Genomic DNA, 7,311 nt, shown 5'->3' on the forward strand with positions numbered 1-7,311 from the left:
GAACTCCATGTTATTCCAAGCATGTGTGTCAATTTTTACCTCTCTATCTACATTATTCCGTGGTTTATTAAGTTTTCAAATTTATACTGAAATTTTGATCACCCGGTAGATATACACGAAGGATCTCGTTGTACGAAAGCATGTGAGGTGCCGACAAGGTAAAATTGAGGACTGTTGTTGAGTAAATATTTACCGACGACGAACGACGGTTTTGTACAGTTGGAGGAAGCGTCGAACCACATTTCGGTGTGCTTCGGTTGTAAGACTTGTTTAATGTCGGAATCATTCTCTTGTTAAGCCTATGTAATTCTGAATAGCCGGCCGCGGTGGTCTAGCGGTTCTGGCGCTGCAGTCCGGAACTGCGGGACTGCTACGGTCGCAGGTTCGAATCCTGCCTCGGGCATGGGTGTGTGTGATGTGCTTAGGTTAGTTAGGTTTAAGTAGTTCTAAGTTCTAGGTGACTTATGACCTAAGATGTTGAGTCCCATAGTGCTCAGAGCCATTTGAACCATTTGAATTCTGAATAAATTGTCACAACAAATTGATATATACGGTTTCCAATGTTGATATGTTATACGGGCACGATCCGAAAGCCAATAAATTAAAAAAAAAAAAAGGCCGCACGGTCTAGGGCATCTTCTTCGCGCGGCTCCCCCCGTCGGAGGTTCGAGTCCTCCCTCGGGCATGGGTGTGTGTGGTTTTCTTAGCGTAAGTTAGTTTAAGTTAGATTAATTAGTCTGTAAGCCTAGGGACCGATGACCGACTTCAGCAGTTTGGTCTCATAGAACCATAACACAAATTTCAAATATTTCAAATTAAAAAAAGGAAGTGTCATACAATGGCTGCTGCCTTACAGCTTAATGTCAACATCGTAGCGATAGTAGAAGGAAGAAGCGTTAAGTTGAAAGCCGCAACCTGGAACAGTCGCTAAACAACGCTTTCGCAAGGAACACGTCAAACGCCGAACTCACCCCAAGCGGCCTGTACTGATACGGCGAAGAGCACCACTCCGCAAAGTGCGAGGGCCAACTTCATGGTGGATGCTGCGTCAGCGTTGGTGATTCTGGCGTAGACTGCCCCAGGCGCCGCTGCCTCGCCCTATATACCTGCTACTGTGCAGCGTTTATGGCTTCAGCGGTCGAGGGGTGGGGTTGCATTTCGCATAAATGTACTCACATCGATACACTGACATTTCTTCTCCGAAATACATTCCACTGTATGTCTTTGTGGGGACGTAACTCCGCGAAGTTGCCCGGAACAATATCGTTGCCCTGACATAGCTCAGCTAACCTCTCTGTGCCTCCGGTTAGTTCGCTCTGATTGAGATTTGCGACAACATGCTTTGTACCCTGTAGGACAATAAAATATATTTCTATGGAATCGTACGACCTGTTAGTGGTTATTACACGTAACTATTATCCCGAGTATCGTACGTCCTACATCTTTATTTCCGTTCTTTGTTTGGGTGATATGAAGTAAAGATACATGCATATTACAGCAGTCGTTATTATGAGTGGTTCTTAACCTAAAGAGATATTTAAGCAGTATTGTTTCCTTTTTTTAAATGAAGGTATTTACTTTTATAATGGTTTTCGACTAGTTCTTGAAAACTTGAATACAGCTATACCACAAGTTGATGTTTGTAATGAAACGCTCTGCATCAATAGTAGCCAGGAGATATGTGAAATGTGGGGAGGATGTGTGCTCGACACAACGCAGATTCCCTTTGTTTGTCTAGTGGTCAGACTTTACTGTCTCGGAAACACAAACGATAACATCGGAATATGCAAGAAAGATATCGTAATATAAGAAGTGCACGAGGCAAAAGTACTTTCTACGAAACGAAAGAGAAAGAGCTGCCAACATTCAGAAACATGAAGCTTGAGACCAGGAAAAGATTAATGAAAAGCGACCTTTGGAATGCGCCTCTGTAACGGTGGTAGAAACTTAGACAACGAGGAAGACAAAAAATGAAACGATTCGAAGCTTCTGCAACGTTGTAGTACGGAAGACTGCTAAAGATCGGATGGAGTGATCTAGTAAGGAATGAATACGTCCAGCAACAAGTCAGCGAGCTAAATAGTAAAAAAAAAAATTTCAATGAACGAAAAAGATAAAGCTGTGGGGCACACATCATGTCATGAGTCGTTACTGGAAACTGCACTTAAATGTGCCATCGAAGGAAAGAATCGCTGTGGAGGCACAGATAAGAGTACACATAAAGAATGTCCCTGGGCAGTGCTACAGAACCACCGTTGTGTATCCATAAATGGCCTGCTATATAGGGTGAGCAACATGCGACTGTTTGCCGGTGAAGCTGTGGTGTACGGGGAAGTATCGTCCCTAACTTACTGTAAGAGGCTGCAGGATGACTTAGAATTTCTCTTTCATGTGATGAATGGCAGCTTCTTTTAAACGTATAAAAATGTAAGCTATTACAGATGAATAGAAAAAACAATCCTGTAATGCTCGAATACACGGTTAGTGGCGTGCAGTTTAACAGAGTCGCGTCGATTGAAAATATAGACGTTACACAGCACAGCAACATGAAATGGAACGTGCACGTAAGGTCGTTAGTAGGTATTTTACCTTTGTTACTGTTTCCAGTGCAGTGGACGCGAACATTCCGTGAGGTACTTCAAAAATTACCTCAAAATCTCTAGGTATCATCCTAAGAATAACATATTGAGGTCTGTTTCTTAGAAAAGCTTGAATCCAGTTACATGCCTGGTGCGAGACAAGACTGGCGGATCACAGTATCAACCTGGGTGACATTCTCTACAATGCTCTTTATTTCACGGAGGAAGAGAGCGAACTGTCTTTCGCAACATCTCTGTTAACTCTTTGAGCCCCATTAATATGAAAAAAAATGTTCAGTTTTAAGATTTTCACATGACTAACCTTCATGATCACAATAAACAAAATAGGGGAATGAAGTCCCATGCCTCTTGACAGAATATAGGGGAACGATGCGGGAGACCCGCACCGCCGTAGTATTCGTAGGCAAGGTCCTAATGGAGGTGGTTTGCCGTTGCCTTCCTCCGACAGTAATGGGGAGGAATGATGATGATGAAGATAACAACACACAGTCATCTCGGGGCAGGTGAAAATCCATAACCCCGCAGGGAGTCGAACGCGGGACCCCGTGCTCGGGAAGCTAGAAAACTACCGCGAGACCACGAGCTGCGGACAAACAAAGAATATAGGAAGAAATTGGCAAAAGTAAACACTCAAATTGTTTTAACAGGCGGTTTCACTTCGGAAAATAATTTTACACTTTTTCATAAAATTAACTTTTATCGAATGTAAGAAGAAACTGGCAAAAAGTAAACTATCAATTGTTTTAAGGAGGTGATTTCACTTTGAAAACAACGGCAGATACACTTTTCAACCACATATCATTTCATGGGATGGATCTGAAAGCAAAATCGCAGTTTTCATAGACACAGACCCACCTCACTTTTCCGTGAACACATAATGCCTAACACAACTTATAGTCCTAAATATCAAGCAAAAATAGACCACTACTTATGATATGTTTTACGTTGAAACCGTTCGGGAAGTATATATTTTTATTTTGAAACTACTCATAAAAGAATTAGAACAAACTCAAATTTACACTAACCTTAGATATGCTTATTTGCACTCTCAATGATCTCTTCAACACGGGAATTACTACAAAAGAAGAAACGTGACCCACCTTCGTTAACGACCAAAGCAACAACCGTTTAAACACTCAGAAATCAAGATAAACACAATTTTTGTAGTTTAGAAACAGTGCACCATTAAAGCTGAATAATTGTTGTTATTTTAATTTTATTCTGATGTCAGAGTTCATCCATTTTTATTTCCACGTTAACGTGTCACAACGATCGCTTTATATCTCTATAGTTATCCAAAAGAATTATTCAATCGGATTGTAATATCATGTATTGTAGTGAGTCATCTGAAATACACATCGAGTTTCTGTAAAATTATCAAATAAGATATTTTGACGTTTACACTATGAGGCTCCACAACGAATAAAAACCATAAAATTTTTATAGACGCTATCTAACATAGCAATATTACTTTTAGGTGACGCCTATGAGGTGCTAGCAGTCATTTACGCAGTCTGTGATTGGCTGCCATGGTGAGGGGAAGGAAGGAAGAGTAAGGTTTAGCGTCCCGTCCACAGCATGGTTATTAGAGATACCACACCCTCGGATTGTTTGTCTTAAGGATGGGGAAGGAAATAGGCAGTGCCCTTTTGTAGCTTTTCTATGTTTCATCTTGTGAACTGATTCTGGAGCAAGCTGAAATGTTGTTCTTTACAACTAGTGTATCTGTTATCCTGAACAATACAAGTGGTGTAATGCCGAAAACGCTGCTTCAGTGAATCGCCCAAACTTAAACCCTACAATTGCAATTTTTGACTTTGCCAAAGTATATAGAAAACCAAAACTGTAAATTAAATAAACTATTATTTGAAACCACGTAGAGTGTAGGAATGAGCAGTGCTATAATGCGTGACGTCACAATACGTGACTTGCAATACCGACACACGAAGCTCACAAAATAAACATCTATATCTACACTATAAGATTACTCTGCAATTCTCAATTAAGTGCATGGCAGAGGGTTCATCACACCCACCACCTCCAATCTCTACCGTTCTACTCCCGAACAGCGCACGAGAAAAACTATCGCTTAAATCTTTCTGTGTGAGCTGATTTCTCTTATTTTATTATGATTCCTCCATACGTAAGTGGGCGTCCACAAAATATTTTCACACTCTGAGAGAAAGCTGCTGATTGAAATTTCATAAAAAGATTCTGCCACTACGAAAAACGCCTTTGTTTTAATGATTGCGATCCGAATTCCCCATCATATTTGTGGCGCTCTCTTCCCTGTTTCGTTATAGTGTAAAACGAGCTTCCCCATCTTTGAACTTTTTGTATGTCCTTCGTCGATCCTATCTGACGCAAATTCCAGACCTCACAGCAATACTCCAGAATAGGGTCTACAAGCATGGTGTAGGCAATCTCTTTAGTAGACCTGCTGCATTTTCTCATATGTTATGCCAATAAATCGTAGTTTTTGGTTTGCTTCACCCACAATATGATCTATGTGATTGTTTCAACTTAAATTATTCCTAATTTTAATCCCTAATTATTTGGTTGAATTTACAGCCTTTTGATTTGTGTGATTTATCGTAAACCGAAATTTAGCGGATTCCTTTTGGTACCCATGTGGATGACCTCACCACAGAGGTCTCTTGTATAAACATTTTACAACTTGTTTTGATCATCTGATGACTTTATAAGAGGGTAAATGACAGCATGATCTGAAAGAGTGCTACTCAGATTGTGTCCAAAATCGTTTATGTACATCAGGAACTGTAGATGGCCGGTAAAACTTCTTTGGGGAACGCCAGATACAACACCCATTTTACTCGACGATTTTACATAACTACGAACTGTGACCTTTCTGACAGGAAATCACGAATCCAGACGATAGTCCATAGCCACGCAACTTGATTAGAAGTCGGTTGTGAGGTACAGTGTCTAAACCCTTCTGAAAATTTAAAAATATGGAGTTAAATTTGACATCTTCTGTCAAAAGAGCTCATCACTTCGTGAGAATAAGGAGCTAGTTGTGGTTCACAAGAACAATATTTTCTGAATCCGTGTTGGCTGTTTGTCAATTCAAGATAACTCGCAATGTTCGAACACAGTGTATGTTCCAAAATCTTACTGCAAACCGACGTTAGCGATACGGGTCTATAATTTATAGGAGTATCCTATTTCCTTTCTTGGGTATTGGTGTGACTTGTGCAACTTTCCACGCTTTAGGCACGGATCTTTCAACGAGAAATCGGTTGTATGTTATTGCTAATACCCAGCTATTGTATCCGCAGGCGCTGAGAGGAACCTGTCTTGTATACAATCAGGACCGGAAGCCTTGGCTTTATTAAGTGATTTAAGCTGCTTTGCTACACCGAGGATATCTTGGTTGTTGCTCTTGGTTCGAATTCTGAAATATTTACTGCGTCTTCTTTGGTGAAGGAATTTCGCAAAACCGTATTTAGCAACTCTCTTTTAATGGCACTGTCATCAGCGACATCACCATTGTTATCGCGCAGTGAAAGTATTAATTGCGTCTTTACCCTGGGGTATTTTACATACAGCCAGAATCTCTTCGGATTTTCTGCCAAGTTTCGAGACTTTTTTTGGTAGTGGGCGCCATTAAAAGCACCATGTATTAAAGCCCACGCTAAATTTCGAGCTTCAGTAAAAGATCACCAATATTGGAGATTTTGCATTCTTTTAAATTTAGCGTCCTTTTTTGGTTGCTTCCGCAACAGTGTTCTGATCTGTATAACGTACCATAAGGGATCAGTAATATCTCTTATTAATTTATTTGGTGTATTCTCTCAATTCCCATCGATACCACTTTTTGAATGTAAACCACGTCTGGTCTGCGCTTACATGGCCACACTGGAAGGAGTGGCGACAGTCTCTTAGTAAGGCGTCGAGCGAATTTTTATCTGCTTTTTTAAATACTTATACTTTACGTTTCTTTTTGGTGAATTTGGATGTCACGGTATTCAGCCTTACTATAATGACCCCTATAGTCACTAATCTACATTATCTGTCATGAGGCTTTTTATTTGCCAGGGATTATTTGTTGCTAAGAGTCAAACATATTATGCTAACCATTTACACTTCAAATGGGCTCCTGAACCACCTGTTCAAAAGAATTTTCGAGAAAGCATTTAGTACGGCATTTCACCGAAATATCGAGGGTAACTGAAGTCACCACCAATTATAAAAGTGCGAGTGAAGCAGGTATTTGCAATGGGACTCGAATTATCTTTGAATAGTCCAGAAACTGTATCATCTGAGTCAGAGGAGGAGAGGTATACACTTAGAGGTACTATCTACTTCAGTTTTACTGCAAGGTAAACTGTTTCCGGCAACAATAATATTTTTACCACCAACTGCATTTAATCTATCCATTCTGAACACGCTTAGGCCCTTTGAAAAAATTTCGGCTCCAAATAAAACTCTCTACGTAAGAAATTACATGTGAAATGAACTTTGATCAAACTGACCTCCCATGATCGTATTATGTCCTGACTGTACTGTAACTGGCCCTAACACATTTTCGTGGCATATCTGTGGCAACAGAAGCTCTACATCTACATCTACTTATATACTCCGCTATCCACCAAGCGGTGTGTGGCGGAGGGCACAATTCGCGCCAAAATCATATTTCCCCCCGTCTGTTCCACTCGCGGGTCGCGGGAAGGAAAAACGAACGTCTGAA

Source organism: Schistocerca cancellata, chromosome 9, assembly GCF_023864275.1.
Source record: "Schistocerca cancellata isolate TAMUIC-IGC-003103 chromosome 9, iqSchCanc2.1, whole genome shotgun sequence".
Classification (NCBI taxonomy): domain Eukaryota; kingdom Metazoa; phylum Arthropoda; class Insecta; order Orthoptera; family Acrididae; genus Schistocerca; species Schistocerca cancellata.